Raw genomic sequence first — 23229 nt, 5'->3', positions numbered from 1 at the left:
TCATATTTTAATCAGCTGTTAGAAACAAAATGCAAAGTAATGCCAAAAAATGTGAGCATTTTTAGATGAATTTGGTGCACCGTTTGATGAGATGCCAAACTGAAGTTGAATGTGGAAGGTTTACTATCTTTTAATGTGGTTATGCATAAAACTTCTACTTGTGATTCTTATGCCATGGCTGCCTTCTTATTATTTAGGTATTTCTCCTTGTCAAGGATTTCTTTGGCATAACTTGTCTGCATTGTATATTTGCAGACTTTTAAGGTTCATATATTTGTTAGTTATGCTTCTATTGTAAGTATTGTGGTGGTGGGTGGGAATGTAAATGGAGTCCTGTGGAGGAAAGTAATGATTGAGCTGCCAAGTAACCAAGACGTAAAAAAGATAATGAAGAAATTCCTAAGAATTTTATTTATGAATTCTTAAGAAACTTTCTAGAGTATAAAAGTATATATATAGTTAAAACATCAAATCTGACTCATGGTATCTTAAAGATAATAACAAATCACTTAAAAATCTTCTGACAATAAATAAAAACTACGCCGTAGGAATTTGATCAATGAACCAAATCTTTTTTATTTAGGAAACAACCAAAATACCATATGAATGATATCTAATCAAATTTGGTTAGGAATCGGTTTTCCACACTCCATTTTGTTGGGTGGTAGATATCAATTATACCTAACTTAGACTTCAAATTCTTGAAATTGCCACGATGAAGAGCCTTGGTGAGGATGTCGGCTATCTGATATTTTGTTGGAGTGTAGACCAGTTTGACTACGCCTTTTTCAATCTTCTCTTTGATGAAGTGGTGATCAATCTCTACATGTTTCGTTGGATCATGATGAACAAGGTTCTTGGCAATGTTAATAGTTGCTTTAATATCACAAAACAGTTTAATTGAATTCCCAGCTGACTTCTTTAGTTCCTGTAACATTCTCTCAAGCTAAATTCCTTCACAAATCCCGTGAGACATAGCCCTAAATTCAGCTTTAGCACCATTTTGAGTTGCCTCACACATATGTACCATACCCTGTAGTTGACCTTTAGTCTATCATAGAACTAGCCCAATCTGCATCTGAGAAAATCTTCACATCTCTATTTAGTGTTTTTCTAAAGTGCAACCCTTTGCCTGGATTTTTTTTCAAGTACTGAAAGATTTGATATTCTACCTCCATGTGTGTCTTTGTAGGATTGTTTATAAATCTGTTCATCATATTTACAGAGAAGCCAATGTCAAGTCTAATGTGTGCCAAATAAATTAATTTTCCCACAAGTCTTTGGTATTTGTTTTGGTCTGCAAGAGGATTTCCATCTCCGGTTCCTATCTTGACATTTGGGTCCATCAGAGTATCCATTGGTTTACACTTGCGCATCCCTGTCTCTTTGAGAAGATCGAGTACATGTTTTCATTGTGAAACAAAAATACCATTTCTTGATCGAGCTACTTTCATGCCAAGAAAATATCGAAGTTGTCCTAAGTCCTTTATTTCAAACTCTTAAGCTAGAAGAGTCTTCAATCCAACTATTTCCTCTTCATAATCTCCTATGAGGATAATATTGTCAACATAAACAATCATAAGAGCAATCTTGCTATTTGGTGAATGTTTGACAAACATAGTGTGGTGGGATTGGCATTGTGAGAACCCATTATATTTAACAGCCTTAGTCAAACAATCAAACCAGGCGCGAAGAGATTATTTGAGGCTATATAAGGATTTCTGAAACTTACACACCTTGCTGATGTTGTCCTGGTTGTCAAACCCTAGAGGAATTTTCATGTAGACCTCTTCCACTAGATCATAATTCAAAAATGCATTTTTGATAACGAGTTGGTGAATAGGCCAATCTAGATTTGCAACAGGTGATAGTAACACACGGACATAATTTGGTTTTGTTACAGGAGCAAACGTCTCCTCATAATTAATCCCGTAAGATTGAGTGAACCTCTTAGCCATAAGATGAGCTTTGAATCTGTTCACACTTTTATCTATATTTTGTTTAATAGTAAAAATCCACTTACATTCCACTGGGCTCTTTTCTCCAAAAAGATCGATAATTTTTCATGTGCCATTCTTTTCTAGTGCTTGCATTTTTTCCATTACCGTAACCTTCCACTTTGGTTGTTTGAGCTCTTCTGGGATGATGTTTGGTATATGAACATCAGTTAATGATGTAACTACTGCTCAGTAAGTAGGAAACAACCCTTCATAGGAAACAAAGTTACTAATAAGGTGTTGAGTACATGATTTGACATCATTTTTTATAGCAATGGGCTGATCAAGATCATTGGGAAAATAATCAAAGATAGGTTCAGTAATTGTGTTACTTGTATGAATTTCAAAAGTCTCTGGATTTGATTTAAAATTTTGGTTATGTGTTGGAGATGTACAGGTCCCTATCTCATTTTGAGATTTCGGTTTCCTTGAGTATATAATCATTTTCTTAGCTTTTGTCTCTTGCACTATTTCAAGAGATTTTGGAGACTCAAGATGACTAGTTGACTTAAAAGAAGAAGAAGAATTATTTGAAATGAGAATTTGAATTGGCAGACAAGTAAAGGAAGGATCAGATGATGGCTCAATCCTCCAAAGTTGATATTCCCTAGAACTTTTCCTTGAATATTGGCTTTGCGATAGAATGGCTGATTCTCAAAGAAGTTGGCATCCATAAAATTGTAAAATTTTCTAGTAGTTGGTGAATAACATCTATAGCCTTTTCGATTAGGTGAATAGCCAAGAAATATACAACTGAGTGATTTGGGGTCTTGTTTACTATGTTGTTGTTGGTGTATATGAACAAAAGTAGTACATTCGAACACTTTGATTGGTATGAAAAAAATGATATGGACATGAGGGTAGGTTTTGAGAAGTGTTTGACAAGGGGTTTGGAATTTTAGTATTCAAAAAGACATCTTATTGATAAGAAAGGCTGCTGTTAGGATTGTCTCTCCTAAAAAATGTTTTGGGATATGAGAGGCTAGCATAATAGATCTTGCAACTTCCATCGGGTGTCTGTTCTTCTGCTTGGCAACTCTTGTTTGTTGAAGAGTTTTAGTACATGAGCTCTGATGAATAATTTCTTGATCTAATAAGCAAGATCCAAGAACTGAGTGATAGTATTCTTGCCCATTATTTGTTCTGAGCACCTGAATTTTTGCTTGAAATTGAGTGTGCACCATCTTGTTGAAATTTTGAAATATTGAACTCACCTCTGACTTGTCTTTCATAAGGAATAGCCATATAACTCTGGTTTGATGATCAATGAAGGTAACAAACCATCTAGTGCCTGTAATATAGTTAACCTTCGATGGTCCCTAACTATCACTATGGATCATAGAAAAAAGATGATTTTATTTGTATGGTTGACTTGGATATGAATTGTGAGTGTGCTTGAAAAATTAATAAATTTCACATTGATAAAACTCGAAACTTTTATTGAATAAATTAGGGAACAACTTTTTAAGGTACAAGAAATTTGGATGTTTTAAACGATAGTGGCATAACATGATTGTATTTTCCTTACTCTTATTAGAAGATGAAATCGAATAAGCACTCTTCCATGTCTCTTAGATTTTTCATCTCTAAGAAGATAGAGTCCAGCACACATCCTAGCATTGCCAATCTTTTTCCCTGAATTCAAGCCCTAAAATTCACACATGTTAGAAAGAAATTTAGTAACATAATTAAGATGTCTCACAATTTTACTAATAGACAGAAGGTTGCAATCTAAATTAGGGACATGAAGAACAGAGTCAAGTGTTATGTCTTCTGAAATAATGACTGAAGCTGTCTTGGTTACCCTAAAGAGTGACCCATCTGCTATTTGAATTATGAGGTTTTCAAAACATGGGCTGTATTCATGGAACACCGATGCATCACCAGTCATGTGGTTTGATGTGCTTGAATCAACAATCCAAGATCTTGATTTTCCACTTTGTACAAATAGAGCATTGTAAGAGTTACCTTTTTATGCAATTAACACTGTACTTACAATTGACCCAGTGTTTTGAAAAGATTGTTGAATAATTTTTTGAAGGAGTTTCAACTGCCCTTTACTAAACGGGCTTGATTTCGGGGGTGTTGGAGTTGTCTCGGTGGCGGCAGGATTTCCATGACTCTCTCGATTTCAAGTATAATGTGGTTTGTAGTCAACAGGTTTCCTATGGATTTGCCAACAATTTTCCTGTGTGTGTCTTGCCTTCTGATAGTGGTCACACCAAGGTCTGTTACCTTTCTTCTGTCGATTTTCATTACCTTGGTAGTATTTTGGTCATCGTACAATAAGGGCTGAATTTTCTGTCTTTTATGGATTGCATGTACACCTAGAATCATTTTCCTTCTACTCTCTTCTCGGTGGACCTTAAAGAAAACTTCTCAGATGTTGGGGAATGGCTTGATGCTAAGAATTCTCCCATAAATATCATCAAGGCTCTTGTTTAGTCCAAGTAAAAACTTATAAACTTGGTCTTTCTCCACTATTTTCCTATATTGTTAGCTATCGTTAGAGCATTTCTATGCTATTTTTTCAAAAATATCTAATTGTTGCCAATAACGAGTTAAGAAATTAAAATATTTTGTGATAGATGAGTCTCTTTACCGCATGTCATGTAGAGTGCTTTGATTTTGAATATTGTAGATGTATTGTTTACGTTAGAGTAGGTTTCTTTCACAGCATCCTAAATTTTTTTGGCAGTTTTGTAGTACATGAAATTCTCACCAATCTCGTTGGTCATAGTATTGATCAACCACGGCATTACCATGCTATTCTCCAGCTTCCAGGTTCGATACTTCGTGTCATTCTTGCTGGGTGAAACAGCCATTCCTGTGAGATAATCTTCCTTACCTTTTCCATAGGCAAATAGCATAACTAATTAAGACCATTGGATGAAGTTTTGTCCATTGAGTTTGTGATTAGTGATAGGCAAAATAGGGGGCTTGGAACACTTGTGCTGTTGGCCATGTCGTAAATAGAAAGACAAAAAAATATATAGGTTTTGATGGTTCAAGATGAACGCTCTGTACCATGAAGAAATTCATGAGAATTTTATTTCTGAATTCATAAGAAACTTTCTAGAGTAAAAGAGTATATATATAGCTAAAACATCAAATCTGACAAATCCCATGATATCCTAAAGATAATAACAAATCACTTAAAAATCCTCTAACAATAAATAGAAACTATCAAGTAGGAATTTGATCAATGAACCAAATCCCTTTTATTTAGGAAACAACCAAAATACTAAATGAATATACCTAATCAAATCTGGTTAGGAATCGGTTTTCCACATATAATAAGAGCATGGTATCCAAGTTCGGAGCCTCTTGCGGAAAAGCTTGTAGGTAAGTCAGCCATGCCCTAGAAGCTCTGGTCTTAGCTACATTAACCTTTGCCTACTAATCATGTTTTTGGTTCAGAAACTTTTGAAGGAATTAACTCCATCTATCTGCACCAATTTGTGGGCTTTCAGCCTGGAAACTCTGTTTCCTTAAGTTGACTCAGCAAGTTTTCATTGAGGTAAAAACTGTCACTAAAGATTCAATATTTGGTGACAGGAGCAACTAAATTCAAGTTCTCTGGCTTTTCATGACAGGGATCTACTCTAATGGTGCAAGAGAATTTCTGGACTGGGTCTTAGTTCTATGCTTGATGTTTTATCATCTTTTGAATGTTTTTGTATTTATCAGGAGGTATGACTTAGCATATATATTCTATTTCTTTCATATTTGTTATGTTGCTTCTGGATTTTGTAATTGGTATTCTCTGCATGTTATTCTTAGTTTGTTACTGTCTCATTCTGTATGCTGTGGATGTTTTTGCTGCCTTTTCAACTTCTGTTGAAAATCGGTTGACCGTAATGAAGCACATTGAAAAGAGGTGGGCGGTTCCAACTTCTCAGGCAGGAACTTTGTATCCTCACGATGAACCCATAATTCAGGTGGCCACTATTTTACATTGTTGTGAGTAATATCATATATGATTTATTAGATGACAATTTTTTTCTCATATTGAAAAATTAATTGCAGGATTTGCTTTCAGAACTTAGGATTGGACGAGTCATGCTTCAATGAACTGAAGTAACTGTTACTAGGAAGCTTTTTGAATGTGCTAATTTAGCTTAGATTGAATTTAGCTTCTTTTTGATGTTGTTATTCTTGCAGTTATACGAGGAAAAGAGACCTTTTGTTAAGATTCATAGTTCTTTGCATGTACTTGAGAGAATAGCTTTCTCTGTTAAGTACAACAAGCCTGTTCTCTTGGTTGGTGAAACTGGTACTGGGAAGACTACACTTGTGCAGAATCTGGCCATGAGGCTGGGTCAGAAACTGACTGTTCTGGTATGATGGTTAAGTTTCTCTCTCTCTCTCTCTCACACACACACGCATGCACGCACAGACATGGGGGTGTGGTTGATTGGCTTTTACACATAGTATCTCACATTATTATGTTTTTGTTCCAGAACTTAAGTCAGCAAAGTGATGTTGCTGATCTGTTAGGAGGATTTAAGCCTATGGATGCACGGTCTATTTGCATTCCCCTATATAATGAATTTAAATTTCTTTTTTCGAAGGCATTTTCTTTGAAGGTATTCTTAATTTGTGTTTTATTCTTTTGTTGTCATTTAGGTTTTGAAGTAACTTATATTACTGTTTGCTTATTATGCAGGGTAATGATCGATATTTTGCTCGTTTGCAAGAGTTTTTTTGCAGTAAGAATTGGGAGAAGTTACTTCGTAAACTTAAGAATGGTGTTAATTTATTCAAAAAGTTAGTGGAAGAAAAGAGGTCAAGGTCTGCCAGAAAGCGGAAAAAACCTTTAGATGTAGAAAAGAAAGTTAAAGCTTGGGAGAACGTTTCTGCAAAACTTGAAACTGCCCACAGGCAGATTGCCTCTTCTGGAATGGTATTTTCCTTTGTAGAAGGTGTCTTTGTGACTGCACTTAGAAATGGTCAGTGGATTGTGCTTGATGAGGTGAATTTGGCACCTCCTGAGATTTTTGCAGAGAGTTATTAATGTTCTTGAGGGGAGAATGGGTCACTTTGTTTAGCTGAAAGAGATGATGTCAGTAACATTAATAGGCATCCTAGTTTTCGTGTGTTTACCTGTATGAATCCTGTAACTGATGCTGGGAAGCGGGATTTGCTATATGCTTTACGGAGTAGATTTACAGAATACTTTGTTGATGATATATTGGATGACCAAGATTTGGACATAGTTATTCAAAAATTTTTGGGTGATAGTGGATCAAGTAGTGAATTGGTAGAAAAAATTAGGTGTTTTTATAAAATAGCCAAGAATGATTCTGATGAAAGGCTGCAAGATGGGGCAAATCAAAAGCCATAATACAGTTTAAGGTCTCTGTACCGGGCACTAGAGTTTACAAGGAAGGCAGAAAGAAAATTTGGGTTTCAGAATGCAATTTGTGATGGATTCTCTATGTTTCATGTTAGTTTATTAGATAGGACGAGTGTGAAGAAAATGAAGCAAAGGATTTTGCAGTATCTGCTAAGAGGGAATAAACCTTCACCTGTCCCTTTTCATCAATACTTAATGAATAAAGAAAACTCCAGCTTTGATGAATTCTTAAAGAACTATGTCCTTACTAAGAGTGTTAAGAAGCATCTTAGAAACTTGTCACGAGCTGTTTTTATTAAAAGATATCCTGTTCTTTTACAGGGCCCAACTTCTAGTGGGAAGACCAGCCTTGTCCAGTATCTTGCTACAATCACTGGTCATGAATTTGTGAGGATTAATAATCATGAACACACTGATCTACAGGAGTATTTAGGTACTTACATATCTGATGGCCATGGGAAGCTTGTATTTTAGGAGGGTGTGTTAGTTAAAGCTGTTAGAAATGGTTATTGGATTGTTTTGGATAAACTAAATTTGGCTCCAACTGATGTCCCATTCTTCTATAGTGCTTTTATTTCTTCAACAATTGTTGCCTTTCAATCTGGTTCATTGAAGGCTTCCTAAATATTTTTTGGAATTTGCAAATTGCCAAGGTTAGTAGTAAATGTTCGAAAATTTGGATTTAACCTTTCATATGAGATGTACTTGTAGGTAGGGTATCGAATCTCACACTTTTTCGTAATGCAATAGGTATGTAAAGGTCACCAGTTGGTTCACAAGTGTTAGTTTCAAATTCAATAGGGACATTACTTGTGTTAGTTTCAGGTTCTTGGAGACTGATCGGATTGCTTTGTAGTGCTTGGCTGTGTACAGTTATACATTTCTTCTTGTGTTTTTTGCTTCCTTGAATAGACGATTAGATTTTTTGTTTTTTCTTACATAACTTTAGGGTTTGAAGAGTTAAAAGTTGTCTGAATAGGTTGGGTTTCGGAATCTGCATGGCTGATAAGTTGGGTAGGTTGAGAATTTGGTTTTGAAGTGACTGGTTGAGAATCTAATTTTGAAGGGGTTGATTGAAAATCCAGTTTTGAAAGGTTTGGTTGGGAATTTAGAGGGGTTGGTTGGGAAATTGGCAAGTCAATAGCTACGAATTAATATTCCTGAGCAGTATTCTCTCCATGAATATCATTCTTGCTGTAGTATAGAAGATTCTCAAAGAAGGGGACATTCATAGAGCTATAGAATTTCTTTGCGATAGGTGAGTAACACCTATAGCCTTTTTGGTTTGGGGAATGACAAAGAAAGATGCATTTTAAGGCTTCGGGATTCAACTTGTTACAATTTTGCTAGCTAATATGAATAAAGGCAATGTAGCCAAAGAGTTTGATGGGAATGGAAGGGATCAACCGAGTTTGTGGGTAGTAAGCAAGAAGAGTTTGACAAGGTGTTTTAAAGCCAAGAACTCGAGAAGGCATTTGGTTAACCAAATAAGTTGCAATGAGGACAACTTCTCCCCAAAAATGTTTAGGCACATGGGAAGTCAATAAAAAGGATTTGGTCACTTTTATCAAATGTCTGTTTTTGCGTTCTATAACCCCATTTTACAGTGGAATGTCAACATAAGAGCTTTGATGGATAATGTCATGATTGGTGAGGTAAGGATCGAGAATAGAATTGAAGTATTCTCTTCCATTGTCAGTTTTTAGGACTTAGATTTTGGCTTGGAATTGGGTTTGTATTATGCTATTGAAGTTTTGAAAGATTTGGCCAACCTCAAATTTTTTTTTCATAAGAAATACCCAAGTGAGTCGAGTATGATCATCGATGAATATAACAAACCACCTAGAACCTAGGATATTGTTAACTCTTGACGGTCTCTAAATATCACTATGAATCATTAAGAAAGACTAAGATGATTTATAGGAAAAGTTAGGGTAGGAATTTTGAGTGTTCTTGGAAAGTTGACAAACTTCACATTGAAAATCTTTAGAGATTTGATTGAATAATGAGGGAAATAGCTTTTTTAAGTACAAAATATTTGGATGTCCTAGTCTATAATGCCATAACATGATAAGGTTATCCTTACTAGTACTAGAGGCTAGCACTGTACAAGAGTTTTGTGGTCTCTCAAGTGCATCATCTTGAAGAAGGTCGAGCTCTGCACATATCCTAGCACTGCCAATAATCCTTTCCGAGCCCAATTCCTGAAACTCACACTAGTTGGGAAAAAAAATTAGTGAACAATATCTATTCTTTGTAAGCTTACGGATGAAAAGTAGGTTACAGCTTAAATTAGGGACATGGAGAACAGAGTTGAGTGTTATGTCTTTCAAAACCACAATTGAACTTATCCTTGCCATCTTTAAGAGAGAGCCATCAGCAATTTTTACAATAGAACTATCATACTAAGGTGTATATGTATTGAATAAGGATGCATTTTCAGTTATATGATCTGATGCTCTGAATCAACAATCCAAGATTGTGTATTTCCCCGTTGAACACTTAAGGTGTTTAAAAAATTACCTTTTTATGCTAGGAAGTTAGTTCCAAAGATTATAGACTTGTTTTAAAGGGTTTGTTAGAGTATCACGTTTTTATGACTTTCTTCACTCCATGCCTCTGCAGAAGAAAAGTTTTCACTCTTGCTGGCAATAACTGTTATAGTCTAATGGTTCAGGCTGACTTGCTTTGATAGCATGTAGAAAATTTAAAGAAAAATTGTCACTTTATTCTTTTATTCTTTTTTTTTTTTTTAAGAATGAAGGAGTACATAAAAATAAATAAGAACAATGAAGTACCTTATTAAGAAATAACTTACATGAAACAAAAAAACAAAAAATAAATAAATAAATAAAAGATGGAGAATTATTTTATTCTAAAATAGAAATAAAACCTTAAAAACTTGGCAATTAGAATCGTTGACTAAATTAAAAGAATAAATGAGAAATATTCTCAAAATAAATTAGGAAACCACGCTGCACTAATGTAGGAGAATAAGATTTCTACAATAGTCCATTCTTCTCATTATCAAGTACAAGCCTCTTCGTTGAACTCTGGTCTTGAAATTCATAATAAAAGAGATAAAAAGTCATTTTACAGTTCATGTCTCTGGTAAGTTTTTGTATAGATATTAGATTAATAGACAATCTAGGAACATAAAGAACATTTTTAAGAACAAACAAGGGATTAATTTGAATATCTCCAAATCCTACTACTGTAGTAAGTGAATTATTTGCAATAACAATTTTTTTTTACTAGAACATTGGGTATATGTACTAAACTTCTGTGAGAAATGTGTCATATGGTCTGTGACTCTTGAGTTAATGATCCAAAAACTCGTAATAGGCTTAACTGAGATATTTAATCCATGAGAATAAAAACTTTAATTGAATTAGAGACCTTACCCAAAGAACATACCCCAATAGGTTTTTTAAGAGTTTTCAATAGGCTTTTTAGTTTTTTAATCTCTTTTCTGTACAACTCTCTTTGTTTATGAGACTTTTGTAGTATTTTGGTGATTTTACCAATTGTCACTTCCTCAAATGGAGTAGTAGTAACAGATTTTGTTATTTCTGGCATGGTTATCTTTTTCAAGACTGAAATGAGTCTTGATAGTAAAAGTATAACCAGAGACGATTCTAGGCAATGAAGGCCAAGGAAGGAAAAAATAAGACTGAAAGATTTAACAAGATTTGGCTATGAAGGCCTGAAATAGAATTCAGCAATAAAGATTGAAAATTTTTTTTTCCCAATTCTGATACCATGTGAAAAAATTAAAAAATAAAAATGTATGAAAAATTAAGAGTAAAATTGAATGTATATTAAAAAAATGCTTTTAAAGAATTATATAAGTACCTTAGGTTATATACAACTAACTAATGGGTAAATTAGGAAATTAAATCTTCCTAAAATTGATCTTATAATTGAGAGATTATTTATCCTAATTTTTTGTCCCTAATTCTAGGGATACGAATACTTAATTTTAGAGATACAAAAATAAATATATAAATTAGAAGATTACAACCAACAGTAAATAAGTATTTTTTCACACATTTACCTGAAGGTTAAAGTTTTTGGCTTTGTTGGCAAATGGGATTGAGAACAACATATAATGCATTTTTCATTGTTTTAATTCATGCAGGTTAGCCGGTCGGTCTCTTATCTTAGTCATCTCATAATTATACAACAGACACAAAGAGCAGCTATCTATGATTTGCTAGACAATTTAAGACCTTGCATGAATATGCGACAGCTTTGGAAAGTTCATTTTCAGGTTACACTGATTTTGAAAAAACAAATGGTGGGTGTGTTTTTGCTAAAAGTCAACATGTACCTTTAACTGCTTGTGGCAACAGAAGGTATATAATCTAATAATCTTTTTTTTTTTTTTAAAGCTTCTGCTAAGTCCTATGGTTGGTAATATTGCAGCAACTGTTTGATAATCTGGATGATATATTGGTTGAGGAATCTCTGTTGCTCAGAACTGTAGAAAACACCCATTAGAACTCTTGTCTAAAGGTCAAAGCTCCAGCAAATCGGATCCTTGCTTTCATTGAAGAATATATTCCAGTTTTCAAGAAACCTAAGGTGCACAAAATTTTCTTCTTAACAGTATTGGCCTTTGTACAAGATCTGGTGTAATTGAAATTCTGTCACAGGAGTCATTGGACAACTATTTTATTGGTTGTGATGGATCCATAACCACATTGGCTGGTACCATCCGCCCTTATGTGATTTTGGAACAGATGGACCAATTGGTGCTTTATAACTTCCAAGTTCTTCAGGAGTTAGTGGAGCAGCTTGCTGTTTTTACTAAGAAAAGTTTTGAGAAAGGTTCGATTGTTGAGTCTGTTCTCAGTCATTTTGATGAAAGATTCAGCAAGGTATCTTCTGTTTCTGAAAATACTCATTGTCCATATGTTATGATAAAGTTTGTTGTATTTGTGACTTCAAATAATTCATCGGTCAATGTATCTTTGTCTCAAAATAGTCAAATGCATTCTGAGCACGGTTAGTGTATATAGAGGGAGCTTTAGTGAATCAAGATGTTGTCTTTGTAGGGGAAATTGATCGCAAAGCAGTTCAGTTTAGCTTTGGAAATGGGAAATGAATCTGAAAACCTTCATGAGTAAGGTGATTCTTGCTGTGAAAGGAGTCCTGAACTTGAGGCTCGGTTTGGTGATGTCTTAAAACATACAATTAGACATGTTATGGATGTGTTGCAAAAGTTAGGCTCATTAGGTAATCATGGTTCTCTACCTCAAGCGCCAGCAGGGAGTATAACAGCATGGGAGTCCCTATTTAAAATCTGCAAATTTTGGAGTGAATGAACTATGTGATAAGCTTCTTGAAACAATTCAGTTTGCAGTAAATTTTTTAGTATTTGTGTTTTTCTGAAGGTTTCCTAGAAGATAGTGTTATCTAATTACTTTTGTTTGCCTTTCGATTTTGTTTTATGGGTGGCAGGAGAATCTGATTAATCATTCTGGCATGAAGGTTTACAGTCTCCCTTTCCATATTGGAGCTCTCTTGAAGCGCATACATGCCTTGGTGGACTTAATATTGAGCTTTAGTGATAGTTTCCTTGAAGACTTCTTAGTTATGCATAAAACAATGAGTTGGTTCAATATAAGTTCTTACAATCTATTTTTTCTTGCTTGCTTTATTCTGTATTTCCACATTGAAATGATGCATAACTTGTAAGTTAAAGCCATGACTTAAACTATAGTGACTGAATCATTGTCAGTGTCTTTCCACCCCATCAAAAGTTTTATGTTTTATGTTTTTGTGATGAACGTTTAATAGAGCATTTGGGCTCATGGAGATCAGCTATTTTCTTGTAGGGATAAGAAATTAGACTGATGGTACAAGGATGGAAAAAATATTTTTGGCTTTTGTTCTACAAGAAGGCTTGTTTTATCTCTATTTATCAAATTTAATGTATCCTCTGGCACCATCTTTTAGAGATTAGAAACATGGCAACATTTTCCCTAGCTGGCTATTTCTAAGACTTATCTTTGTTTGCAGGTGTCTGTAGTTACTCATGGACTTGCAATCATTTTAGCTGCATTATATGCCAAAAGGTTTGGTGTTTTACCCAAAGACCAGGATGATACCAGTAATGATATGTGTGGAAACTGAATGTATATTGAAAAACTGCTTATTTTGAATTATACAAGAATCTTAGGTTTATATATAACTAACTAGAGGTTAAACTAGGAAACTAAATCTTCTTTAATTTTAGGGATACAAATACTTAATTCTAGAGATACAAATATAAATATACAGATTACAAGATTACAACCAACTGTAAATAAGTGTTTTCCCACACTTCCCCTCAAGCTGGTGAATAGGTGTTTTTCATTCCCAGCTTGAAAATAATTTCTTGAAATGTTGTACTGCTGAGACCTTTAGTCAATGCATTTGTAAGTTGATCCTTGGTTGATACATAAGGTGTACAAATCAACCCACTGTCTAGTTTCTCCTTTATGAAATGTCGATTTACTTCAATGCATTTTGTTTTGTCATGTTGCACAGGATTGTGTGCAATGCTTATTGCAGACTTGTTATCACAGTAGAGTCTCATTGGTTCATCTCACTTGATCTTCAAGTCTTCTAGGATAATCTTTAACCATAGTAGTTCACAATTTTCTTGAGCCATTGCTCTGAACTCTGCTTCAGCACTTGATCTTGTCACCACATTCTGTTTTTTACTCCTCCAAGTCACAAGATTATCTCCTAAGAAAGTGCAGTAGCCTGTGGTGGACCTTCTATCAGTTACTGAACTTGCATAATCAGCATCTGTATATGCTTCTAGAACTAACCCTGAATTTTTTTTGAATAAGATACCTCTTCCAGGATTGGCCTTCAAATAGTGCAATATACGGTAGATAGCCTGTAGGTGCACTTCTTTAGGACTATGCATAAATTGACTTACCACACTCATAGCATATGCTATATCGGTATAGTATGTGAGAGATAAATGAGTCTTCCAACTAATCTTTGGTACATCTCTCTATTTACAGTAGCATCTTCATTAGCTTATCCAATTTTATGATTAGGATCTATAGGGGTATTTGCAGGTTTACATGCAAGCTTCCCAGTTTCCTTCAAAAGATTCATCACATATTTCTGTTGTGAGATAAAAATACCATGCCGTGAGTGAGCTACTTTAATTTCTAGGAAGTACTTCAATCTCCTTAGCTCTTTTATCTCAAATTCTCTAGCCAAACACTGTTTTAGAGATTCTCTCTCTTTTTCATCATCTTCAGTTACAATTATATCATCAACATACACTAATAGAACTGTGACTCTCCATGAATCAGAGTGCTTGATAAATAATGTGTGATCTCTTTGACTCTGTTTATATCCCATTGCTAGCATCACTTTGACAAATTTCCTGAACCAAGCTCTAGGAGACTGTTTAAGGCCATATAAAGCCTTTTTTAGGTTGCATACTTTGTTTGCTTCTAGATGACCTCCAAATCCCGGTGGAACCTTCATATATATTTTTTCTTCCAAATCACCACGTAAAAAAGTATTCTTTACATTAAATTGTTGAAGCTGCCAATTGTAATTTGCAGCCAATGATAACAAAATTCTAACTGTATTCATCTTGGTAACTGGAGCAAAAGTTTCCTGGTAATCCACTTCATAGGTTTGAGTGTAACCCTTAGCCACTAACCTGGCTTTATACCTTTCAACAGTACCATCTGCTTTGTATTTTACAGTGAAAACCCATTTACACCCAACTGAATTTTTTTCTTTAGGTAACTCTATCAGTTCCCATGTCTGATTTTTCTCTAAGGCCTCAATTTTTATTTTCATGGCTTGCCTCAATTTCTCATTGGATAATGCATTGGATAATGTAGTTGGAACAAAAATAGTGTTTAGGCTCACAAGAAAATTTTTGTGGGATGGTGAAAATTTTTCAAATGACACAAAATTAGATATTGGGTATAGTGGATGCTTGGTACATTCTCTAGTTCCTTTCCTAATGGTAATAGGCCAATCATAATCACTAGTTATAGTTTTAAGAGATTCATGCTCATTTTGAGAAACAGAGTCAAAAACTGTAGTTACCTCATTTCCAGAATTAGGATCAGGTTTTTAGACTGGCACTGGTTCAGGATCTGAAACTTTTCTTTTTGAGTACACTTGTAATTCTTTCATAGAATCAAGAACAATATTATCCTTTGTCACATCTTTCGTATTTGGAATGGGTTCAGACTCAAATTCAGTGTTTGATTTGGGCTCAACAGAAACAAGTTTCGACTCATAAGAATTAATGGGTGTAAATGTTGGAGAAAGGGACAAATCAAGCAAAAATAAGTCTTTATCCTTATCTTCCATGAATGAAATCTCTCCCTGAAGATAAGGTTAAGTAAAAAATGGTTTGTTTTCTTCAAAAGTGACATCTGCAGACACATAAAATTTTTTGGTAGGAGGATGATAGCACTTATATCCTTTTTGAGTTGAAGACTACCCCACAAAAATACACTTAATCGCTCTTAGATCCAACTTTCCCATGTTATGACTGTGAACATGAACAAATGATGTACAACCAAATATCCTAGGTGTGAGATTGTTTATGGTATTGAGGTTGGGATAAAATTATGAAAGTAGTTCCATAGGAATTTTAAATCCCAAAACTTTTGAAGGTAACCTATTTATAATGTGTGTGGCAGTGAGAACAGCTTTCCCCCAATAAGATTTAGGTACATTTGCTTGAAAAAAAAAGGCTCAGGTTGTGGCTAGTAAATGGCTATTTTTTCTCTCTGCCATTCCATTATGTTGTGGAGTATTAACACAAGATGACTTATGGATAATCTTCTCTTTTTGGAAATAAGTGGATAGACTCTAGTTGAAGTAGTCTCTTGCATTATCAGACCTAAATCTCTTGATTCTTACTCCAAATTGATTTTGGATCATGTTTTGAAAGCTTAAAAACATACTATTCACATCTGATTTGGATTTAATTAAAAAAATCCAAGAGATCCTAGTATAATCATCTATGAATGAAACAAACCATCTCGCATAAAAAATATTAGAAATTATAGAGAGACCCCAAATGTCACTATGAATCAAGTAAAAGAGAGTAAAACTTCTTTTGTTACTGATTGGAAAAGACACATGTCTATGTTTTGCAAATTCGTAAATATCACAATGAAAATCTTCAACATTTAATTCTTTGAACAAAGAAGGAAACATGTTTCTCAAGGTTCCAAAAGAAAGATGTCCAAGACGAAAATGATAAAGCTAGATTTTGTCTTTATTGTAAGATTTTTTAAAAAGAAATGACAAAGGTAAACTATTTTTGATACTACTTGTGTTATTTGATGTTTCAAGATAGTATAGTCCATCATTTTTCTTAGCAAGTCCAATCATCTTCCCCAAACTTTGGTCCTGATATTCACAATAAGAAGGATAAAAAGTTACTTTGCAATTCATATCTCTGGTAAGTTTTTGTATAGATATTAGATTAGTAGACAATCTAGGAATATGAAGAACATTTTTGAGAACAAACGAGGGATTAACTTGAACATCTCCTAATCCTGCCACTGTGGTAAGTGAACCATCAGCAACAATAATTTTCTTATTACTAGGACACAGGTTATATGTACTAAACTATTGTGGGGAATGTGTCATATGGTCTGTGGCTCCTGAGTCAATGACCCAAGAACTCGTAATAGGCTTAGCCGAGACATTTAATCCATGAGAACCGAAAGCTTTACCTGAACTAAAAACTTTACCCAAAGAACATACCGTAGTAGGCTTTTCAAGGATTTTCAATAAGTTTCTCAGCTTTTCAATCTCTTCCCTGTTGAACTCTCCTTGTTTATGAGATATCTGTAGTATTCCAGTGATTTTTTCAGTTAACATTTCCTCAAATTGGGTGATAGTAATATCTTTCTTTGGAAGGGTTCGACAATGAAGGCCTAAACAGGATTCGACAATGGAGGCATAAAAAAGTCAGCAATGAAGGCTGAAAATTTTGCTTCCCAAGAAGAGCTTAAAGCTCTGATATCATGTGGAAACTGAATGTATATTGAAAAATTGCTTATTTTGAATTATACAAGAATCTTAGGTTTATATACAACTAACTAGGGGTTAAACTAGGAAACTAAATCTTCCTTAATTCTAGGGATACAAAAACTTAATTCTAAAGATACAAATATAAATATACAGATTACAAGATTACAACCAGCTGTAAATAAGTGTTTTCCTACAATATGACTCAAGATGCCAGTGGAACAGGTATGGGGGAAGGTGCAGGAGTAAATGATGTCTGTGATCAGATAAATGACGAAGACCAATTTCCTGTGGCATCTGAAAAGGTATGGTAGTTTATTAAATTGGATTGCTAATGTACTAATCTACTCCTAAATTCCTAACATGTAATATTGAGAAATCATATTGAATTTTCACTCTATGCTAACACAACCAAGTGAAGGACAAGCTGCCTCAAATGATGTCCCAAGTACGAATGAAAAAGGAATTGAGATGGAGCAAGATTTTGCTGTTGATGCCTTTAGCGTCAGTGAGGACTCTGGAGAGGATAATGATGAAGATATGGAGGATCAACAATTGGAGTCTGCTATGGGGGAAACTGGAGAAAAAAGTGAAGTGGTTGATGAGAAGCTGTGGGATAAGGACAGTGATGACAATCCAAATAGCAATGAAAAGCATGAATCTGGGCCTTCAGTTAGCGACAGCGACACAAGCAGTAGGGAGTTTAGAGGCAAGGAAGATTCTGCTTGTACTCCTGACAAACCTGAAGAAAATAAAATGGATGAACTTGAAAAGGAAACTAGTGAGACTGAAACCAAGCTGATATTAATGAGAATGAGAACACTGAAGACCTGAACTTTGACAGAAAAGAGGGATTTGCTGATCCAAGTGGATTGGAACTTGATGAGTTAAATCAAAGTTCTAGTGAAGATATCAACATGGATGAAAAAGAAGAAACTGATGTCAAGGAAGAAAACTGTGCAGATGAGGAAGAAGAAACTTCTAAACATGGGAATAATGAATGTAACTCTAATCCTGTTGATGAAACTATGGAAGAAACAAAGACTGAAAGAAATGACGGAACCACTGAAAAGGAAGAAAAAGTGGATGCAACTTCCGAGAAGGATGATCTTGGCAGAGACCAGAAGGAGGATCCTGAGACAAACCAAATGGCTGCAACAAAAAATGTTTCTGAATCGGAAATTTCTGATGACAATGGGGATCGTGTTCCTAATGTAGGAGTTGCAACACAGCCAAACAATGAGGTGTTGGATGTGAAAATTGTTGCGCTGGAAGCAAACTGGGCTAATAGCAGCGACATTTACAATGACCTTGCTCAGAGAAATTTTCCTTCCACTAACAATTCTGATGTGAATATCATGTTTGCTGACTCATCAAATAGTGGGAAGTTTACTGATGATCATCCAAAATCAGAGTTTCCTCACCTGGATGCTACTCCATTTCAGAAAAAACAATCAAACCCTTACAGAAATGTTGGGGATGCACTTCAGGAGTGGAAAGAGAGAGTGAACATCTCTGTTGATCTTCAGGATGATAACAAGGAGTCACAGGGAGTAATTGAGGATGAGAATGCTAATGAGTCTATGTCTCTGAGACTGAAAAAGCAACAGCTCCGGCGCTTGGACCTGCTACAGCTGAGCAGATTGATGCTGATGTCAATGTCAATAAGCCTGATGAAAATAACCTAGTGAAAAATGAAGGCAAAGTCACTAATATAGAAATAGATGAACAAAATTCTGAAAAGTATCCTATTAAGCACTGTTCCTGGATCACTAAAAATAAGATGGAGCAGATTCAGGTTTCAGAGTTAGAGGAGCCAGCAAATCATCGATTCCCTGTAGACCTTATTTATGATGATGGTGGGGACCCAGGAAATCTTTCAGAGTGCTTGGTCTCTGTAAAGAAGTCTTACTTGAGTGAGGACGTTTATCAACTCAACAAACTTTGTATCAGTGAAGAGGAAATGGGAAAAGCACTAGACCTTGAAGAAGTTTCAGGTGATGTAAAAAATAATGCAACTGCTCTTTGGAGAAGATATGAGCTGCTTACAACAAGATTATCCCAGGAGTTGGCTGAACAACTACGTCTTGTTATGGAACCCACTCTTGCCAGCAAACTCCAAGGGGATTATAAGACTGGCAAAAGGATTAACATGAAAAAGGTAGAGTATATGCTACATGGGGTGTAAACCTACTACATATTTGTTATTTGTTTTGCAAAATCTTCTTTTCTCTCAAATCATTATGCGCTTGGAAATTATTGGTCATTCCATACATCGTAAGTCATTACCAAAAAGATAAAATATGGCTCAGGCGGACCAAACCAAACAAGCGCAACTACCAAGTTATTATTGCTGTTGACGACTCACTTAGTATGTCAGAAAGTGGTTGTGGTGAGGTTGCAATTAAAGCTTTGGTGACTGTGTGTTGTGCCATGTCTCAATAGGAAGTCAGAAACTTGGCTGTTGCCAGCTTTGGGAAGAAATGAAACATAAGTTTGTTGCATGACGTTGATCAGCCCTTCACTGGTGAATCAGGGGTAAAGGCTAGTGCCCCAAATATCCTTCTTGCAGGAGAATGAGGGCATCTATTTTGTTTGCCTTACTGCTGTGTCTTCCATTTAGATTATATATGTGTGTCTAATTTCTCTCTCTCTCTCTCTTTCTGAAGCCTCTGAGAAAGTGCATTTTTGTAATCTCTTTTCTCTCTTTTCGATCTTGACATGACTGATTTTCTCTCGTATATTTGTCTGAGACAGATGATTTCTAGTTTGACATTCAAACAAGAAAATACTATCGCAGATGAATCGGTTGTTGATCTGTTGATGTTTTTAAATAAGAAGCTAGATGCTGCAGTTGCAAATGCACGACTTTCTTGTGGACAAAACCCACTACAGTAACTTGTTTTAATTATTGGGGATGGTCGGTTACATGAGAAGGTGCCTCTTTATTTTTTTGGAAAGAAAAAACAAGTAAAAGGGATTCCGTGCTGATTCTTTTTGTCCAATCCTAGCTGATTAAAATGCTTTGTTTATTTACTCGTGTTTATTCATTATGTATGCAGGAGAACTTGAAGCGGTGTGTTAGGAGAACTTGAAGCGGTGTGTTAGGGATGTCTTAAGTTTCACGAATCTAAGGAAGAGTTTTGAATCTCACATCGAACATAATAGGAGGGTCACTGGGGTATAAAAGGGTTTATATCATCTCTTACTTGTAAGACGCTTTTTGTATGATAAAATCGTGAGGTAATGGGGCCAAAGCGGATAATATCTCACAAGGGTGTGAACCGTGGCAGGTAAGTTGATCCGGGATGTCGGATGAGTGGATGTCCGATTCCCATGAGCCGCGCGGGTTCGGAGCTTAAGTCTCGACCCGTGACAAGTGGTATCAGAGCCAGTCCTAAACCGTTCAATCTACGCCAAGCGCCTCAAGGGAGGTAAGCAGGGTGGCCAGCCTCCGTGACGAGAGCGTCACGAGGTTGGGTGCGGAAGAATGTCACGGACCTAAGGAAGAGTCTTGAATCCGACATCGAACATAATAGGAAGGTCACTAGGGTATAAAAAAGTTTACATGGGAGAATGTCACGGACTTAAAGAAGAGTCCTGAATCCCATATCGAACATAATAGAAGGGTCACTGGGGTATAAAAAGGTTTACACTATCTTTTCCTTGTGAGGACCTAAAGAAGAGTCCTGAATCTCACATCGAACATAATAGGAGGGTCACTGGGGTATAAAAGGTGAGGACCTAAAGAAGAGTTTTGAATCTCATATCGAACATAATAGGAGGGTCACTGGGGTATAAAAGGTGAGGCCAGGGGGTCAAAGCGGACAATACCTCACAAAGGTATGAACCGTGGCAGGTAGGCTGATCGGGATGCCGGATGAGTGGATGCCCAGGTCTCGGAGCCGTGCGGATTTGGAGCTTAAGTATCGACCTTTGACATTAAGTAATAAGCTGAATGGTTGCTTTCCTAATTCTTGATAGCCTGCAGGAATCAATCATAGACCTTCAGGTACATTGTGGCTTGCAATCTTTGCCTGAAAACATTAAAATTCCTTTATTGCCATGGTTTGATTCTCTTTACACCCTTGTTTTTGGTCTACAGGAAGTAATTCCTATTCAGCACAAGAACAATCAATTTAAAATCTCTGTTTCAAAGTATCTAGATTCTTTTCCCTTCACATACTATGTTGTGTTGAGGAATATTGAAGCACTTCCCAAGACCCTAGCAGATTTATTGAGACAGGTAATTCGACTCTAGACGATTATTTGTATGTATGCTGAATTTATTTGTTCGATTAGCATGAGTGAATCTTGCTTTTCTCTTGTTGGTGGCAGTGGTTTGAGCTTATGCAGAATTCAAGAGACTAGACAGTGCTGTTGACTGTTCAATTGAGATGTGGAGAGGTCAAAGATAGGAAGAATGAGGAAATCTCAGCACATGTAGCTAATTTAAGAGCTGCGGACAAGGAGCCGAAAATGTTGAACGATCCAAATACTTTGTAGGTGCAAATATGATAGAAAACTGTATATAGAAGGCAGTACGGTAAGGTTCATTCCTTCACGTGCTTAACCTTATGTTTGGCTTGAGGGAAAGAGAAGGAAAAAAAAGGAAAATAGAGGAAAGTAATGAAAATAGAAAAATCATTCATTTGTTTGGATAAACTTTTACACAATGTTTAGATAAATATTAATAAAGAAAAAAAAAAGTAAAGTAAAAGAAAATTTTTTAAAAGAAAAGAAATGATATATATATATATATATCTTGTTTGGATAATTAAAATTAATAAAGAAAGGAAAGGAAATAAATTTTAATAACCATTGTTTGAATAAAGAGTGAAAAAGAAAGGAAATGATTTATTATAATAATTTTTTTTATTTATAACATTTCATTACTTGTAATTTTAGAATACTCTTGGATTAGAATATGTTTGTTATCTTGTTTGGCCTCATAATTGCTATTATATTAATAATTTTTATATTGAAAGAGACATGTAAAATTTACTTGAAAAAAGACATGGTTTTGAAAAAATTATAAGAAGATTGTGATGTGATTAAGTTTTTTTGATTTGATTTTTAGTATTAATAAAAAGATGAATATAATAGTCTTTTTATAAATTTTTTTTCAATTTTCTTTTCTTTAGCTTTTCTCCCAAAATGATATATTAAAAAAGTTAGGAATATATTGAAAACTCAAGGTTATTGAGTTTTCACCTATTTTTTTTCTTTTAAATTAAAAATTTATCTAAACAAAGGAAGGGTTTTTCTGTTTTCATTACTTTATTTTATTTTCCTTTCTTTCACTTTCTCTCAATCCAAATATAATGTTAATTTAAAGGAAATAAAAGAGGTGAAAACTTAATAACATTTGGTTTCTTTATAATCCTCATTTTTTTAATACCCAATTTAGGGGAAAAGTTAAGGAAAAGAAAGTTGAAAAAATTTTATTTTTATAAAAAAAATTATTATATCCATATTTTTATTATAACATTAGATTTTATTGTATAACTGACAGTTCTTACAAAAAATAATTTTTTTATGAGTATTTTATATAACATCACAGTTTATAAATATTTTATAATTTTTCTAGTATTAACATCAAAACAAGTCATATTATTGTTAGCATAAATTAAAAGTCTAAATTAAACATAAAATTAAAAGTAAATCAATAATTAATTAATACATTTTATTATATTAAACGTGTTCAATTTTGTTTAAAAAGATTTGTTTGTTCAAGCTAAATAGTATAAAAATATATTTTTATATTATATGTTATTTTATAAAAAAAAGGGTTATAATTGAAAAAAAATATTATAATAAATTATTTCTTTTTTTTTACTA

General features: G+C 34.6%; 1 long non-coding RNA gene and 1 pseudogene across 2 annotated transcripts; both read left to right on the top strand.

Annotated features, from left to right (window-relative positions):
* Positions 1 to 2301: 2301 nt before the first annotated feature.
* LOC149510677 (uncharacterized) lies at positions 2302 to 6001 on the top strand. The gene is made up of 3 exons (XR_016335231.1): positions 2302 to 5342; positions 5418 to 5517; positions 5594 to 6001. It is a non-coding gene; the product is annotated as an uncharacterized LOC149510677 (long non-coding RNA).
* Positions 6002 to 6143: 142 nt separating this feature from the next.
* On the top strand, positions 6144 to 20474 carry LOC111280570 (uncharacterized; annotated as a pseudogene). Its single transcript, XR_016335037.1, has 14 exons — positions 6144 to 6338; positions 6461 to 6586; positions 6667 to 7977; positions 8423 to 8488; positions 8964 to 9011; positions 11498 to 11714; positions 11785 to 11943; positions 12015 to 12239; positions 12417 to 12723; positions 12823 to 12988; positions 13394 to 13474; positions 17575 to 17698; positions 17805 to 20325; positions 20451 to 20474. The product of XR_016335037.1 is annotated as an uncharacterized LOC111280570 (transcript).
* Positions 20475 to 23229: the final 2755 nt, after the last annotated feature.

Source organism: Durio zibethinus, chromosome 28 (genome assembly GCF_047325235.1).
Source record: "Durio zibethinus cultivar Kanyao isolate XHJ-2024 chromosome 28, ASM4732523v1, whole genome shotgun sequence".
Taxonomy (NCBI): domain Eukaryota; kingdom Viridiplantae; phylum Streptophyta; class Magnoliopsida; order Malvales; family Malvaceae; genus Durio; species Durio zibethinus.
This window is presented reverse-complemented; position numbering and strand designations above follow the sequence as displayed.